Source organism: Brachycentrus maculatus, unplaced genomic scaffold (assembly GCF_059751285.1).
Source record: "Brachycentrus maculatus isolate JH-2025_06_01 unplaced genomic scaffold, ASM5975128v1 h1tg000017l, whole genome shotgun sequence".
Taxonomy (NCBI): domain Eukaryota; kingdom Metazoa; phylum Arthropoda; class Insecta; order Trichoptera; family Brachycentridae; genus Brachycentrus; species Brachycentrus maculatus.
This window is the reverse complement of record NW_028280771.1, coordinates 496,807-515,896: the sequence shown is the minus strand read 5'-3', so window position 1 is coordinate 515,896 and position 19,090 is coordinate 496,807. Positions and strand designations below refer to the sequence as shown.

The 19,090-nt window shown below is 35.4% G+C and overlaps 1 protein-coding gene across 8 annotated transcripts in view; it reads left to right on the top strand.

Annotated features, from left to right (window-relative positions):
* The window catches only part of Hipk (Homeodomain interacting protein kinase), a 162,813-nt gene that overhangs the window by 89,689 nt on the left and 54,034 nt on the right, over window positions 1-19,090 (top strand). Inside the window, exon 1 of one of the 8 annotated variants that reach the window (XM_088266402.1) lies at window positions 8,878-8,895. The exons of the other annotated variants lie outside the window; for them this stretch is intronic. The gene's annotated coding sequence lies outside the window, so the exon portion shown is untranslated. Of the gene's footprint in view, window positions 1-8,877; window positions 8,896-19,090 lie in introns of those variants that run through there. 8 annotated transcript variants of the gene reach the window in all.

Here is a 19,090-nt window from a genome sequence, read left to right as displayed (position 1 = left end):
TAGTTCACCTTATAATCGTTTCATTGAATCGTCGTGTCATTTGTACAAAATATTATATTTACACTGAAAAAATAAGGATGAAAGTACACTGAATGCAGTCGAAATGCGATCCCTCAAACGAATATGCAGCTAAGCGATGTATGATAGATGTCCGTATGGTGAAACGAGGAAAAATAATTTTGAATCCTAATTTTCACCCATTCAATTGAATACAGAGTTGCTTTATATGGTCATATAAAGAAAGAATGCTAGGCTGTGATAAGCATTATCGATAAAATTAAGAAAGGTGTGTCAAGATAAATGTCGAACGTATGAGTGAGAAAAGAACGGTAAAACAAATTTATAAGGCGAATGTAGTTCGAAAAAGAAGCAACAGAAGACCGATGAAAACTTAGCACTGTCAGGTATGTCAAATTCTTGAAAGCGGCCGGGTCAGGAGTCGAAATAATCGGCCGGTATATATGAGGATATGCATGAATGTAGAAGATGCCAAAAATGTTTGCAAAGACAAAGTGGTATGGCGTTCTATTCTCTCTGCTTGCCCCTGCGGGGAATCGGCGTGATGGTTAGTTAGTTATATGAAGATCATTAATCGTTCACTGCGACTTCCAATCTTCCTATACTAAAATTTTCCACTCCCAATTCAGTCACGCACGTTCCCAAGCTATAATCAAGGTTTCTGGAAAGATCCACGTCTTTCATACATCATGTTCCAAGTAATTATCTAAAATGCATGGTTCCTTTCACAACACGATGCAGATTGCATGGTTCCTTTCAAAGAAACAACCGATTGTAGAAATATTTTTTAGTAAGTATAGAAGCCCTCTTTAGACGTTTTTCACTAAACTGGCGCTATATAAATTGTCCAGTATTAAAACTTCATCGTCTTACTATAATTTCTTGAGAAATTACGATAGAATCAATCGCTCAGTAGACCAGTATTAACACTATTTTTCGGCCTGTTTATACATTTTTCTTTCATTATTTTTTGACATCTCAACAAAGATGAAAAATAATATGAAAGTCTGGGCATTTACAGGGCTTACGACTTTCATAGGCTGGTTTAAGTGACCACTTAACACACGTGTAATATAACCAATTCTACCCATGATTGACAGCCACACTACCTAAATTCGTGAAACTTCTAGATATATTGATATTTTACTCGAAACACAGTATGCGAAACTTCACCAGAGACACTAACTTTTTTTACTAAGCAGAAACTCTTTCATTTGTATGTGAGGTCCGAATCCTGTATTATTCACATACATTCTAGAAAACATAATTAAAAAAATTTATTTGAGCTTATAATTTGACCAGTTGATTTATTTACAACATTTTGAGTCTGTCAAAATATAGTTCACGAATCTGGATTATCTCCACTTAGGAGTTATTTTTACATTTTTCTTTCTCTTATTTCGCTAGTTTTCGACCTTTTTTATTCTCCAATTTTTGTATTTTTTTCGGTTATCTTCATCGTGTTCTTCCCACGCTTCATTTAATTCAAAGTTTAATCTTTATTTTTGTATATCCGATCAAGATGGCGCCGATTGAAGAATTTTGAGTGACATAAATGCTGAAAATCTATTATTATTGAAATTAAGTCGTTTATTTTCGGACGCCTACATTATTTTTCTCGTCAGCGGGCTCTCGGCTAGTATGATAATATTTGGTTCGTCAGCTCATGACGTCAATTGATACAAATGAATACTAATCCCCCCTTGTTTTTCTACCCATGTCTCGTAAAGCACGCGCCTGTCGTTATCCTTAACCGTTTCAATGCATCAGTGTTCGGTGTCGTCTGAATACATACAAAATATGGTTACATACACACAATTACATATCGCTCACTCCTTTCAAGAATGTCATAAATCAAAAAACTTGATTTTTCAGGAGAACGTTTTTAAAGTTTAAAAATATAACACAATGTATTAAAAATCAATATCAAGCCACTCATTGAACTTTTTACTGTGCAGCAGATCTTTTTAGGTAAAACCTGAAGGTTTTTCTCCATTTGTAAATATTTAGTATATTTAAAATAACAATTAAAACATACCTTTTCTTAAAAATGCAAAAACAACATTTTCTGCCCTGTAGCCGGTAAATATTAAGTTAAAAATACACCTCTTTCGCTGGGATATAGTACATTTTCTGGGCATTCCGAAAACATGCATAGCTGAAAATTTACGAATTTTGATATATGACGTTCTTGAAAGGAGTGAGCGATATATCGGTAGTGTAAAGGCAAAGGGGTATATCTGTCTCACACCAAATTTTACAGGAGAGCAAAAACAAACTTGTGAAATTAAATAACTCATTTGTGTATGTATTTTTATATGTACATATCTCAATAAAACGAAATAAGTATTGCAACTACAGCTATATCCTTTTGCCAGATAGTGGAATACACTATTTTAGACATTTTGTGAAACAAACTTAGAAAATAAAAAAAATTGACAGATACTTATACCCCTTTACCATTACACTACCGACTATAGGCTGATTTTTTAGAGGTATACAAATATAGTAAAATTTCGCACTGTAAATTTATTTATATAAACTTCATGTACAGAAAACAAATAAGTACATTGGCGGGCTTATTGCTAAAAACCAATATCTTCCAACCAACCAAAAACAGACATTATATTGGGCAAAACGTTTGATTCCATATATAGCTGTTTGTGATCAGAGGGTAGGTAGTACTTGAACATTAAAAAAAAAAACATAAATTACAAATTGACGATAGTAAGGAAGGCAAAGGAAAAAAAAGAGTTTAGGGAAGGAGGTAGAGGGAAACACTAAGGGTGGTGATAGATAAATATCAATGTCTCAGAGGCAAATTGATGGTGGCGCGCGCCTAGTGGTATGTTGCGCCATCTTGTTGAAACCAAGGCTCTGTCATATCAATGCCTCATTCAACTGAGGTACGAAGAAGTCAGTTATCATGGTTCTGTGGTTTTAGAAATGCCCTGAAAATGTACTATATCCCGGCAAAAGCGGCATATTTTTAGCTTAATATTTACCCGCTACCGGACAGAATGTGTTGTTTTTGCATTTTGAAGAAAATGTATTGTTTAATTATTTTTTTAAATATACTAAATATTTTTCCAGTGGAAAAAAAACATTCAGGTTTTACGTAAAAAGATCTGTTGCACAGTGAAAAAATCAATAAGTGGCTTGAAATGTATTTTTAATACATTTTATCATATTTTTAAACTTTAAAATCGATATTCTGAAAAAAACTTTTTTGATACATGACGTTGTTGAAAGGAGTGAGCGATATATGCACGCCCGATAAAACAGCTGATGTCGAGTTCTGCTGAGTCGACCGACCGCAACCACATTGACACATCGACACGACAACAAGATAAGGCAAATATGTTATTTGCCTCGCGCAAAGTTTGCTTATTATTCGACACAATTCTTGTCACCGACAAAAATTGTGTCTCCTTCGCTCGGTTGACCAGCGAGACTATCTTGAAAAACATTTTTAAAAAAACGCAAAAAATTTCGTTGAAAAAATATCTATTCTAGTCTTCCTTCCATCTTCGCGATCGACCTCTAGATATTAAGATGAAAATTCACTTTTAAAGTTTTACTTAGTAAATACCACTATTTTTTAGAACCTATTGTGACATGTATTCGATGCATTCTTGCATCATTTTCAAACACGGTATTAAAAAATTATGCGGAATGCATCGAAACGTGTGTCTCAATAGATTTTAAGAAATAGTGGTATTTACTAAGTAAAACTTATATTACTAATGGATAGATTTTATCACAAAGTGACTGCTGAATAAATCAATGAGAAAAAAAAATTCACGTTGTACCATATTTTCTTATCGTGGGTTATCGATTCTTCGTGATCCTGTGTGCAGGGTGATTAGAATCAAATATAGTTGGTAATAGAAGCAGACGAAGACCGAGTAAAACATGGCATGATCAAGTATTTCAAATATGTACTTAAAAGTGGTCAAGTTTGGTGTCGTAATAATCGGCGTGTATGTGTGAGATGATGTGTGAATGTTCCCACATTGAAGGCGAAGATTGCGTGCAAAGGCAGATCGGTGTGGCGTTCTAGTCTCTACGCCTACCCCTGCAGGGAAGCGGCGTGATGTTTAGTTAGATAGACAATACAATTTTATTATCAGCCCAAATATTTTTAGTGCTGTGAAAATTGTGACAAGAGTAGAGGATCGAACCTTACATTGGATGTTGTCTTAAAAACATTGACTGGTGAACCACCTACCTATCGTCTGCTAATGGTGGGATAGTGCATTCTCCGGTGAGGAAATTGTAATTCGTGAATCAATCTAGTACAGTAAAACCTCGATTTAACGAACTTCGGATAAAACGGACAAAAAAACTGGTCAAATGTAAAAAAAAATTAAAAACGTTCTGTTAATATTATACATGCTCAAATTCCAAAAAAAAAAGTGTTGCCGCATGTTAACATTTTTTAACAGCCACGATAATCACAAATTATGTTTTAAAACAAAAGTGCAAACAAAACTTGAAACCGTCATGATTATCACGTCATACGTCTAGCACCAGAATTTGAGGCATAATGCCGTCCTGTTTGTAGACTGCACCTAACCGGAGCAACAACATTGCCAAAAATGAAGTTGTCCGTTGCTTGATCACAACTCGACGATCTGATAACTTGATTTTGACCATTCATCAGATAATAAAACTCAACTGTATTTTACGCATTTTCGTAATTTTAGAGAGATGATCATAAAAAAATAGCAAACTTCAAAAGTGCAAACAAAACTTTATTCATATTATTTTTTGACATCTCATCGAAGATGAAGAAGAATATGGAAGTCTGGGCATTTACGGGGCTTACGACCGTCATAGGCTGGTTTAAGTGATCACTTTACATACGTGTAACATTCACCAATTCTACCCATTATTGACAACCACACTACTCAAATTCTTGGAAGTTCTATATATATGAACCAATTTAGAAACCTTGTTCATGAATCACTAGAACTTCACTAGAGACATCTATTGGTGAGATGTAAAGAAGCTTTTTACTAAGCAGAAACTCTTATATTAGAATTGGAGATAATCCAGATTTTGTGAACAAGTATTTGGACACACTCAAAATGTTGTAAAACTTTATTCCTTTTTCAAAGCGGGATCACCGAAAGCAAGCGCGTCGATATCAAACACCACCTTCTCCCAAATACTCCGTTATATCGAGGTTTTACTGCATCAACTTTTTGACCTATTCCGACCGCTGCATACGAACAATAGAAATTTTGAGAGTCGATCATTAATCGAAGTCATAGTGGGAGGAGCTCGCGGGCGCGGCGCGGCGATGGCCGCCAGCGCCAGCCGCCACTCTGCCGGCCTCGCAGACTTGACGACTTTCGCCAGACAGGCGTGGAGAGCCTACAGCCGTGTGCTGGATAGTAGAGTCTAGAGCCGGCTCGTGTTCGCTGGGCTTTCGCTATAAGCGGGCGTACGCGTACACTACCATACACAGATTGACAAACCATACAGCACTAAAGAAAGGATACATTTCTAAATATATGTCATATAATGTCATAAATCGAAAATCGTCAATCTTCAGTTGTGCATGTTTTCGGAATGCCCAGAAAATGTACTATATCCCAGCAAAAGAGGCATATTTTTAACTTAATATTTACCCGCAACAGGGCAGAAAGTATTGTTTTTGCATTTTGAAGAAAAGCTAGTGTTTAATTATTTTTTTAAATATACTAAATATTTTTCGTATATTGTATTATATTTTTAAATTATAAAAACGTTCTCCTGAAAAATCAAGTTTTTTGATTTATGACGTTCTTGAAAGGAGTGAGCGACATGTATAAGTAACGAAATATGTGCTCGTTTGATGAAAAACCCGTATTTTAGGTTTAATTATCACATTTCATTAATCGATTCGGCAGTCACTTTGTGGTAAAATCTATCCATTTTTAATTACAGTTTTACTTAGTAAATACCACTATGTCTTAAAATCTACTGTGACACGTGTTTCGATGCATCCCGCATCATTTTCAAACACGGTGTTCGAAAATGATGCTGGATGCATCGAAACACGTGTCACAGCAGATTTTAAGACATAGTGGTATTTACTAAGTAAAACTTTAATTAAAAATTAATAATCACGGTTTTTTTGCGGAAGATATCGCGAGGTGGGGATGACAACGCAGGCGATACTGGAATGAGCATGTAAACAGAATGTCAGAAGACAGACTTCCACGTATCGCCCTTCAAGGAAGCCCTGAAGGACGCAGTCCCCCAGGCAGACCTCCAGAAAGGTGGAAAGATAGCTGGGAGTCAACATCCCAAGAGCGACAGGCGGAGGCACAGACAGATCTTGAGTATCTATAAAAAGAACAAGAATAAGTTTTCAGCCTCCGTAGTGTAATGGTTAGTACGCTCGGCTACCTTATAGGAGGTCTCGGGTTCGATTCCCATGGGAGGGTGGGTCAAATATACATATAAGTGATTTTCACTCTAATATTATTTCAATATCGCCCCGGACTGAAGCGGGAGGCTGATCACCTTCCCTTTACGTGTGAACGATCAAGATAACATTGATCTTATGTGATGCAGTGCGGTTAAAGGTTTGAAGGATAATCACAGTAGGCTAAACCGGCAGTACAGCTTCAACCCCAATGTAAGAAAATCTAAATCTGAATAGGTCTAAATGCTATCCTTCAGACATACGTGCGGCAAAACGATGTACGATAGATGTTTGAATGGTTAAATAAGGAAATAATGCAAAGCTGAGATAAGCCCTACTGATAAAATTAAGAAAGGTGTGTTGAGACGGTTTGGACATGTGGAACGAATGAGTGATTGAAGAATAGTAAAACAATTTTATGAGGCAAACGTACTTGAAAAAAGGAGCTGAGAAAGACCTTGGAAAACTTGGCATGATCAGGTATTAAATACTTGAAGAAAGCGGTCAGGTCTAGGAGTCGAAATAAACTGGCGTAAAAATTAGATGTGGCCTACACCCAGCAGTGGAGAGATAGCTGACAAAGAAGAGAAAGAAGAAGTAAAATTAATTACGTACATTCCCATATTCATTTCGTTACTAACCATGTCATGTGTGTTGTGAAAGAGGGCACCTTTTTATCGTAACTATTTGTTTCTATTATTACATATTTTAAAATTACTATCTACCCTAATCCAAAACGTAAATTTTCATTAAAAATTCACATTTCCTTCTCACGTTTTCGTATTTTTTTACAAAACGTGATATTGTGTTACCTAGGCAGCGTGCTGGAAATAACGAGGGAAAATCGTAATTTTAAGAAAATTCCATGTCTTTTCCAAATGAGATATTTCGTATTACGTCTCCGCGTTTCTCTTAAGCGTAGAATTTACGTTCACGTCGACTTAGGAGTCTAGTCGTTAAAGGGTTGTTAAATAAATGACACATACATATATAGATAGAGGTATTAAGTCAATTTGTCTTGTCACAAATTTCATTTAAAATGAAATTTGTGACAAAAATGTTGACACCGCGTCGGTTCGGTGCAGTGCCGTATGCACCAGATAGGGGTAGAAAAGAGTGTGGACTGTCGCCTAACTGCGGTAAAAATAGTTTTACTCGATAATTTATCGCCACAGCTTTAAAAATGTGCGTATTGCTCCAGCTACTAGTAGTACTTGAGAGCAACAGCCCACGCAGTATTTCCTCAAAAGCGTATGGCGTAACGGCTCACAACCTGACAACCATTGTCATGCGTAGAGAAAGATGTGTATGGAATGGAAGCAGATAATATTACTGTCGTATATAATGGAAAATATTTTTTTTACAGTAATATGAGAGTAATAAATCGCTGTGAACGAATAAAAAAACACTTATTAAACTTCTCGCACGAAATATATGTACATGGTGGGTTTTTTTGCTAAGAAATATGGCGAATAGGTTTTCTTGTATAAAAATCCAATTACGATATCAAAAAAAAACAAATTACTTTATTGCTTTTTGTATATTGGGGTATTTCTAGAAAATTTCTTAGTGGATTTACAAACTTGTATTTATTTAGATTGGCAGTGACAGGGATATTGAAAGCTTTTAAATGTAAATTCACTGTGAACTGGATGTATTTTTTTGTTTCACATTTTCAATAGATTTCACAATTTAGTTGCTTTAAAAAATTGCTTTGCAAGAGAAGGTCTGTCAGGAAGCCTAGATGCTTCTGTATCAGATCTGAGAATGCGGTGGGACAGCTTTCAATTTGTTGGATACTAATTTATTTGTTTTTAAATTCTTTCATAAAAGCAAAGGTAAAAAATTATTGACCTAGCGCCCCTTCTGCATATATGTACCTGTCTTTGCATAGTACTGAGTAGTGAGCACATACGAGGGATGTAAGAAAATTCCAAATTACTGTTACGTATCGTTAAATGTGGTGTAATGATCAGCACGCTCGACTACCGCACTGGATGTCCCGGGTTTGATACTGGAAGCGGGGGGGGGGGGGTCAAAGAAATATAAGTGATTTTTTCACTCTAATATTTATTCAATATTACCCTGGTGACGTTTGCACCATCGGATGAGGATAAGGGTTTGAAGAAGATTGTTTAATGTATGTTAATTTATTTATATAATTTTTTGAAATTAAAATTAAATTTCGAAATCGTATAAAAAGAGAGTTGATATCGACTCGAATCAAAATAATACTTCAAAGATATTATAAAAACTTGTTCGAAAATCGTCCGTTGAATCCTTATCGAAATAAGTAGTTTTACTGTATGAACTTTTCTTATTGAATTATGACTCTAAAATCTATTGTATTATTTTATTTAATTATTTGTTTTTATTGTTACAGGTAAGATGTCCAACATATATACACCTCGTATATTTGCTATCCACCCGAGGAAACAGAATTAAATCGTAGAACTGTAAGTGACATTTTACAATAGCCTCTGTGTTTTTTTTTACATTACACATTTCGCTCACTCCTTTCAAGAACGTCATAAATCTAAACACTTGATTTTTCAGGAGAACGTTTTTAAAGTTTAAAAATATAATACAATGTATTAAAAATAAATGTCAATCCACTTAGTGAACTTTTTACTGTGCAGCTGATCTTTTTAGGTAAAACCTGAAGTTTTTTTCTCCATTTGAAAAATATTTAGTATACTTAAAAAAATAAGTAAACAATACCTTTTCTTCAAAATGCAAAAACAACACTTTCTGCCCTGTAGCGGGTAAATATCATGTTAAAAATATGCCTCGTTTGCTGGGATATAGTACATTTTCTGAGCATTCCGAAAACATGCACAACTGAAAATTGAAAATTTTTGATTTATGACGTTCTTGAAAGGAGTGAGCGATTTGTGATTTTATTGAATAATAGGTAATTAAAAATAAATAAATAAAAAAACTTAAGATTGGGTACCTAAAAAAATATTCTAAACTAGCTATTTTAGGCCACGCGTTTCTGTGTCTCAGTCTGGTAAAATGGAAAATAAATAAAATAGAAAGCAAATATTTATAATATGTTTAATTTCACAATGCTTGTAAAATATTAAAAATGTGTGAAACAACAATGCAAAAAAAAACGGTAAAGGTAGCGGCTGTCAAGAAGCATGCTGTTTGCCATGAGGAATGTTTAGTATCGCGTGGGTTGCTGTTATGATCAACAGATGGCGCTGCCATTGAGGTAAAAACGTTTTAAAAAATACCTATCACAGGTGTGTAAAACTTATTATGCGCGTATTAGAATGCAATGTTGTGTCAAAATGTCAACACAATCATCGAATAACTTAAGATTTAAGATTATGAACAAACGAACGTATTTTTATTTATATACATTTTGCACCACTTATTTAGGGAAACCTATCTCCCAATCGACGCGTGATCAAATGTAAAATCTATTATTTTTTGACATCTCATGAAAGATGAAGAAGAATATGGAAGTCTGGGCATTTACGGGGCTGACAACCGTCATAGGCTGGTTTAAGTGATCACTTTACACACGTGTAACATTCACCAATTCTACCCATTATTGACAACCACACTACTCAAATTCTTGAAAGTTCTATATGTATGAACCAATTTTGAAAAATTGTTCTTGAATCACTAGAACTTCACTAGAGACATCTATTGGTGAGATGAAAAGAAGCTTTTCAATTAGCAGAAACTCTTTATTAGTATGTATTTGGACACACTCAAAATGTTGTAAATGATAAATGTCTTAAATTATATGTACCTGTACTAATAAGTATGTTAAATACGAAGTTTTACAATGTTCACACCAAAACCATTAGTTTAATATAATTTAATTAATTCCTTTCACCTCGTAGGTATCTATCCGTTCTGTATAAAATGAGCTTTCTTTTTATATGCTCATTGTCTCAGATAATACATCGCTCACTCCTTTCAAGAACGTCATAAATCAAAAAACTTGATTTTTCAGGAGATCGTTTTTAAAGTTTAAAAATATTATACAATGTATCAAAAATAAATACCAAGCCATTAATTGAAATTTTTACCGTGCAACAGATCTTTTTAGGTAAAACCCGATGGTTTTTTCTCCATTTGAAAAATATAAAGTATATTTCAAAAATAATTAAGCAATACATTTTCTTAAAAATGCAAAAAAAATATATATTTTCTGCCCTGTAGCGGGTAAATATTAAGTTAAAAATATGCCTCTTTTGCTGAGATATAGTACATTTTCTAGGCATTCCGAAAACATGCACAACTGAAAATTTACGATTTTTGATTTATGACGTTCTTGAAAGGAGTGAGCGACATATACACACTTCGTATATCTCTCCCCGCTTCACCTATGGAAAGCAATTAGCTTTCAGCCTTGTCTGCGAACGGTGGATATTCTCGGGCCTTCTCTTTTTACTATTTTTATAGGCCCATCCCAAAGCTTTCCCGCTAATTGGGACCGGTCCCAATTAACGGGCGAATTTTATTCGCTCTGCGGGTATTATTATTTTTTCTCCAATTTCTACGTAAAGCCTCCCCGTAACGAAGGGGGATTAGCGAGAGTAAAGTGGATTACATTTTTAAGTCTCTCGTAACGGCGTCGTTCCGGCATTATTCGGTCGTAACTCGTTGTGATGTCGGATATTTTACGAACTAATGACACGTGCCGAATGTGCGAGTGAAAGCCCCACACGAACCTGGCATGGTAAATAAGTATAATATGATATTACGTGTGAACCTGGTCGCGAATATGCGAAATTGATAGTTAAAAAAAAATATATATTTACAACATTTATATGTACATTACCACATTATATTAACAAGCTTAATAAAAAAGCTTCTTTACATCTCACCAATAGATGTCTCTAGTGAAGTTCTAGTGATTCAAGAACAAGGTTTCTAAATTGGTTCCTATATATATAGAACTTCCAAGAATTTGAGTAGTGTGGTTGTCAATAATGGGTAGAATTGGTGAATGTTACACGTGTGTAAAGTGATCACTTAAACCAGCCTATGACGGTCGTCAGCCCCGTAAATGCCCAGATTTCCATATTCTTCTTCATCTTTAATGGGATGTCAAAAAATAATATTTTTTTCTTGGTTACACTCGTTTTACGAGTGATTTTAGCTCTAACAAACAAAATACGTCGTAATAACGAATAAATAATGGACGCAAAGGAAATAAAAGCAATAAAAATACAACAATACTAATTATAATAGTTTGACAGGCGCCGTGGCGTAGTTGGGATGTCGCTCGACTGCGAAACTGGCGTCGCGGGTTCGATTCCCGCCAATTGCAAAAAAAATCAAGAAATATTTATTTTCAATTGGTCTCGGTATTTGTGATGTATTTTTCACATTTACCTTGCCTATCCTTACTATCCTACCTGCGGATAAAAAAACTAAGCCTCTAAAAGTAGAGGCTTTGCAGGTTACCCCTTTTAAAAAAACCTAACCCTTATCCGCACCGCATGGTTCATGGGGCACTGCCATCGTATTGACACAGTTTTATCTTAATCGTTACATACATGAAGGCAAGGCGATCACTCCTCCGCTTCAGGGACCAGTCCAGGGAATATTTCGATAAATATTATAATGTAAATTCACTAATATTTATTTTTTCCCTCTTCCCCTGGGAATCGAACCCGGGATCTCCAGAACGGTAGCCAAGCGTGCCGACTATTACACTATGAAGGCGGACAATTTTTATTTGTTGCCAATGTTGGAAGTCCACCGGGGATAAACTTTATAGTTTTTGTGTCATTCCCAAATATGTGCCTTTGAACGATAAATTTTCAAGGAAACATCGTGTCAGACTTTGAGAATTTTATTTAAGAAACAATGGCGGTTTTCCGGCTATTGACATCACCACCAAAGGTCAGTATAATATTATTGTAAAACATTATGACACCGAGTGAACCCGACGACATGTCGAACACCACATTACGTACTTGTCAGTGTTCGGCCAGCATTATCGGTCGTGTGTGGGTTATTATTTAATATCTTACCGAGTATCCACATCGCGGATTTCTTATCATACGTTATTCGCAGGTCATTTGGTAAGTTCACCCCTGCCATATGTATTGTTATCATCTTAGCACGTGTAACCTCGCGATGTTTTCTATATATAAATATACTTTTTTTGCATACGTTTAGGTATTACGCTTTTGAGATTACGAAATAGAGGAATGGATATTTCTTCTTTTTTGTGCCATTTAAAAGAAAAATCTAATTTCAATTTATTCAAAATTAATGTATGCATTACAAACAATATATTAAATGCATATACATTAAAAAGTAAGCAAGAAGACTCAAAGATGTACAAGAATCCCGCTTTGGAAAACTCCTTCAGACATATGGAACAGATCAATATCAAATGTGATATTGTTTAACATAGCGGTAGCTCTTCCTACAGGCATAACCATCGGCAGGTTGGTCCCGTATATAGCAATGAGAAACAATCTATGCCGACGCTCTCTGAAGTAACTATCGGGAACATACAGACCAATGCTCCGGATAATTTCAGGATTATCGACCATTACGCGCAACAATCGTTAAAAATAACCCTTCACATAAAATACGTCTATAAAACGTGGATTGTTCGGGCTTTTAACTAAACGAAACAAAGGCATTTAAAAAGCAACCATTATAACGACCGATATCGCTCCTCGTTAGCGAAGGTATCTCATTATGACACTGTGTAAAATGACCTATCGTCCGTTCTATGCGAGTTAAAAAAAAAAAGAACGTGTCGTTTTCTCGTAGACTTCCACGTTCATACGTCACGATCAAATTACACGATACGACCGTCTCATTTCTATCCAATTCTCGGAATACTCGAAACGCTAAAACGGTTTAAGCGAGCCATTTACACAGTCCTAATCCGACCCACTCAAGGGGCAATCGATACTTGGCTTTCATTGCGTGTACAGGACATACTCCCCACGCACTTAATTCATTAATTGATTCGGCAGTCACCGAAGGCGGGATATTCGATAGCCCGCAACTCAATTTTCCTTAAACCCAGGTAACATTTGACGTAATTGATTTTTTTTGCCTAACCGTACACATACGAACGTACGTGATACGCGCGGTTTTTCTTCACCATTCCGCACTAACCCGTATGACCTACGCGCACGAGAAAAGATATCTGTTCCAAAAATATTTAATGCGTACCGGATACACTGACAAATTTTTGTAAGGTTTCATACCTGACAATATTTTGTGACAACAAACGTTGTGATTTTTTTGCTTGCCTGAAAATAACCCAAAGGTAGGGTATTTAAAACACCGTTTTTTATTTGAAGTTTTTTTCGAAATAACCATATGGTTTTGAAAACTTAAGAGTTATTGAAAGGTAAGGAGTTATAAAAAATTGTGATTTTTTTCAATATGTGTATACAGATTTAAAAAAAATCTAATTCCATTATAAGTATACTCAAAAAGAAGACACGTCTAGTCTCTCGCGCAGCCGGTCGCTTACTGAATTTTATGTTTGCGAGTACACCCTTAATACAGTAATAGATATTACCACAAACTTATTTTTTCAGATATTTTCTCAGTGTTTACTTTTTTATTTTCTTTTTACAAAAATGTTAGTAATGCTAGTATATAACCACCCACCGAGATTTTTTGTCTACCGTTTTCGAGATGTACTCGTCTCTTCGTCAGGACAATCACTTCAGCATGCAAACAATACTACGCATTAGTACCATAGCACTATTCACAAACTTACACCTACTGAAAATGTGAATCACATACGATTTTCAATAAAATATTAATAATTCTAATGTATGTATTTATTAATTTCCGATAAACTAACAGCCTTCATCCTCCCTGCCGCTCTTAGCTTTATATCGATGAAGGTATTGTGGCATCAGGAATTCAATCATCCCAATTGCTAAGGGTGATTTATTATTTTCATAATTGGTTTAGTACAAGCAGGATTCGGGGCCAATCGACTCGAAACTCAATTTGCCGAGTTCCCAGCAACCTCAGGGATCTGTTGTGGGATGTTGGTTGTGGGAAGTGACTGCCAAAGGTGGCGGAATCAAACCGCTTTTACAGTAATTCTTAGCTTATAACGTCACTGATCCATATTTTGCTACAGGAGGTCATCATAGACAAACAGCAAACTTGACAAATCGACTGCCCCAAAACTAAGCTTGGTGATTTTAATTTTTGGGAGATTTTTAATGCTTTAATTTCATTTATTTATTTGAGGGGAAAATATGACTTGTTTTTTATTGTTGTATTTGTATATATGCTAAGTGATCCAGTAATTGCAAAAATTGATGAAAAAAAAAAGATTTTCACGACATTTTAAGTGTGTCTTAATATTTATTCTCAAATCTGAGTTTCCACTTGGGTGATATTTTACATTTCTGACATCTTAACATAGATGAAGAGGAATTTGGAAGTCTAGGAATTTACAGGGCTCATGACCTTTTATATGTTGGTTAGGTCAGAGGCGTGCCTTCTATATATGCAGAAAAGCAGTGCCTATCCTTGATTATTCGCGTTTAATATAGAAACACGACCACTGTCTACTATGTCTTATCCAACCCCTCTGCCTACTCTGATTAAAAAGTGTGTGCACGCCGCTGGGTTAAGTGATCACTTTACACACGTGTAACATTCACCATTCTACCCATGATTGACAACCACTCTACTTCTGACGTTCCGTGATTGAGTTCACAACAGCCGTCTTTGATTGGATTTAAAAAGCTTTTATTTACAAGAGAAAAAAAAACAATGTTACGGTCGGTTAATAAATACTTGATTATGTGTTTGGGCAGACGAGATTTCTCATTCTTGTAATGGGTTACACAAATATGAATCTTTATATTTTTTAAGAAATTTATTGATTCTTCAAAAAAAAATTTATTGATAAATAAAATGAGTCGATTATTTTATCGTGATCAATGGTGGGACCGTTTTGTTTTAGAATTTATAATATGGTTCGTTTTGTCAATGTCAACGTTAATTTTTTTTTAATACTTCTAAGAAAGCGATGAAGAGAAGACGCTGTTCTTCGCTTTCAGTGTACAGTCTATAAGTGGTTTGTTCTGTTCAATGTACATAATGGACTCTACTACAGTAAGTAGAGAGTAGGTGACGCGGTGCGCAGTGCACATACGATGATTGCGCCTGTTCGGCTAATCTAACTTGATTTATAGCACTCGAGTGACGTCAAGCGTAGCAAATAAGGCATTCCTGTCATTGGATAGTGCAATCTGTTCATACATACGAGCATGTAACGTGTCCACTTGTTGACTCCTCAATCAATACCGGCTGCTCCTAACGCTATTAACATCTCGCGACGATATTCGAATGCCTCTCCCCGAGAAAATTAGTCCTCTTCGTCAAACACTAACAGTCTTCTGTTTGACTCTAACTCGTGGGCTTTCTCTGCTTAATAGTCTTCTATTAGACCTTACCTCGTGAGCTTCCACTGCTTTACCTTGAGGCTTGAGCTAACATCTTAAACTTTGGATATTATCACCCTTCAGACACGCAGGAGGTCTTCCCACACTTTTCCTCGCAGTTCTGGACCTCCATGAAACATTACTACGTTGTACATATTTATTCCTATTTTTCTTCGTCTTACTCAATGCCTCGCTATGTAGCCTCCTGGAATATTATACACTAGGATTATGATAACGCCTCCATTCTTCCCGACACAAAATATTGATTACATGGGTCTCGGGTCGACCAAAAAACGCATGTGATTGATATTTTGTGCAGTATTAAATATATGAATAGTGGCTATGGTAAGCGACATATATTATTGTTTGCATGCTTGTGTAGTGATTGTCCCGACGAAGAGACGGGTACGTCTCGAAACCGGTAGACAAAGATCTCGGTGAGTGGTTGTTATATATTAAAAAAAATTTAATTTGAATATTTAATTGAAAAATGTTCAAAAGTGCCTCTTAGTTTAACGTCAGCGAATATTTATGTGGTGTTCTTGTCTTTAAATCCAACATTTACGATGCACGCATATGAATGTTTATGAGTGCATTTTTTTGTTTTTTCTATTCTTGTACCGGTCTCGTTTATATTAACGTGCACAGCACATTTTCTCTTCCCACGCCGCCTAGGCCGTCTGAACTGTTTACTTTACCGATATTTATGTATTTCTTTTTCGGTAAGTGGCAAGTTTTCCGAGTCGTTCTGCTGCACGTCGACGGGGCCCCACCTTCGAGAGCCCTGCGCTAGAAATCTGACGCTCATTTTGAGGTGCTAAATATTCCTCTTTTTACTCTCCTGAAATATTGATCCAAAACTGCTAATTACCTTTGGTTCATTATAACAACTTTGACATAATTCATCAAAGGTAATTATGAAATCAGAAATGCCGACAAAAGGCTATAAACTCCTCTAATTATAATCTCTAGATAAAATTTAACCTTTTCACTCAGTAGTATTGAAACTAACTAACTAACTAACCATCACACCGCTTCCCCGCAGGGGTAGGCAGAGAGAATAGAGCGCCACACCACTCTGTCCTTGCAAACATTCTTCGCCTCTTCCACGTTCATGCATCTCCTCATACATACCCGCCGATTGTTACGACTCCTAACCAACAGTAGTATTGAATACCGTTATTTTAATAGTACAATAAGATTGCTATGCTATGATTTAATTATATGATAAATACATTTATCGAAATGATTTAGTAAAGAAACGCCTTCTTAATTTTTGTCTAGATCATCTCATTGTTTTTAGCTAGTGATTGAAGTATTCCATGCCATCAAGGTTGCAACGGCAAAGCCGCGCTGCCTTACTTCTAATAAGACCAATTTACCCATAGCAATTGTAGCTGATCCAAGCGCCTATCCGCCAATTCGTCCAGAATGCACGCCTCTTTTAGATACTCTTGTGCTGTATTATGCATTGATTTATACATACATAAGCAGAGTCTGCACTCTACCCTTTCGCTAATGTGTAAAGGCAACTAGCTGTAAATCAACTTGCGGCTGTTTAGCGTAACACGGCTCAAAGCATTCTTATAACTGGCCTCTATCATATACAATCACAGATTTTGCTCTCTCTCTCCTTCACCGAGATATTCATTATCCAAATAGCCGCAAAATTGTATTAATATGATGCATGTTTTGCCAAAAAGCATCATTTTAATATAAACTCGTTTATCTCAAAACTACTGTTTTTAACTATTTGCCTTTGCACATTAGTTCGGTAGAGCGTAAAAAGTGCAGTTCTGAAACAAACTGAATTTAGAAGTTCCAACAATTCCTAGCAAGGCGAAACAGCTATCAGAAAATGAATATATCTAGTAGGATTGTGAAATGTGTTTCGATTTATATTGATAATGATAGATGATGGAATACTATTATATAAAGTATCAATACCCATGAAAATGTCGACATGATTTGATCGAGAAATCTTTTATTCTATGCGCGCTAATGAATGTCTTTAGAGGCAGCCAACGTATTCGGCCGGCTTGGCAGAGGTATCGAACCCTGCAACTTTGTTATAATAACATTTCGACTGTTACATTGCTGCTTCGACTCAGTTTTTATTTTTAATGGTTTAATTAGGCTTCTGAGTTCGAGCGCAGGGGCCATATTCTCACACACGCATATAACGAATGTGTTTGCGAAAATAATAATCTCGTATTCATGGCACTGAAGACCTGTAAAGAATTTATAAACCGTGCTTACTTTATTTCGGGGCTTAAGTTTTGTTTTTCCACACGTATTACTATGTTATAAATAATCTCTCCCGCATTGTCGGTATTATTTTCGTAAGCTTCTTTTATGCAAACGATATTCCACCCGATTAAGTTGAAAGACCCGATTAGTTTTTTTAGCCCACATAAACAAAGAATATTGTCCATTTGCCTTTATCTTGGTTTGAACGTAACACGTTGAATTTCTTCATTTAGTCCGTGTTTTTCTGCTAACCAGCTCCACTCGCAGTGTAACTCGTTCCACTCATAACTGACTTTTAATTTACTTCTACTGACAGATTTTTGTTTTTATTTTTTAAAAGATAAATCGGTAGTGTAAAGGTAAAGGGGTATATCTGTCTCAGACCAAATTTTACAGGAGAGCATAAACAAACTTGTGATATTAAATAACTCATTTGTTTTATGTATTTTTAAATGTACATATGCTAATAAAACTAAATAAGTATTGCAACTACAGCTATCCTTTCCAGATTATGGAATTACAATATTTTAGACATTTTGTGAAACAAACTTAAAAAATTAAAAATTTGACAGATATACCCCTTTGCCATTACACTACCGAAATATTTGTATATAATTTATATTTGAAGTACTAACTTTGTGATTTTTCATTTTATGATTAAAATATAACTTTGTTTTTAAATCACTTTATAAATATTTTAGTATAACTTTATTATAATGTCTACCGATTTCGAAGCTAACCTCTTCTTTATCAAGACTGATTAATACTAAATATGTATCAAATTGTGGTAGAGTGGGTGTGGTAGAGGTAACTGGAGAAACTCGCAGTCCGCAGAACTTACCACGGGACCACAACCCGAAACATAAAAATATCATTTCTTTTACTGATTGGTGATAAAATCTAATAAATGTTCATATTTTATCAGATAATGGAGTTTTAATTTTAGTTTTACTTGATAAATATCACTATTTCT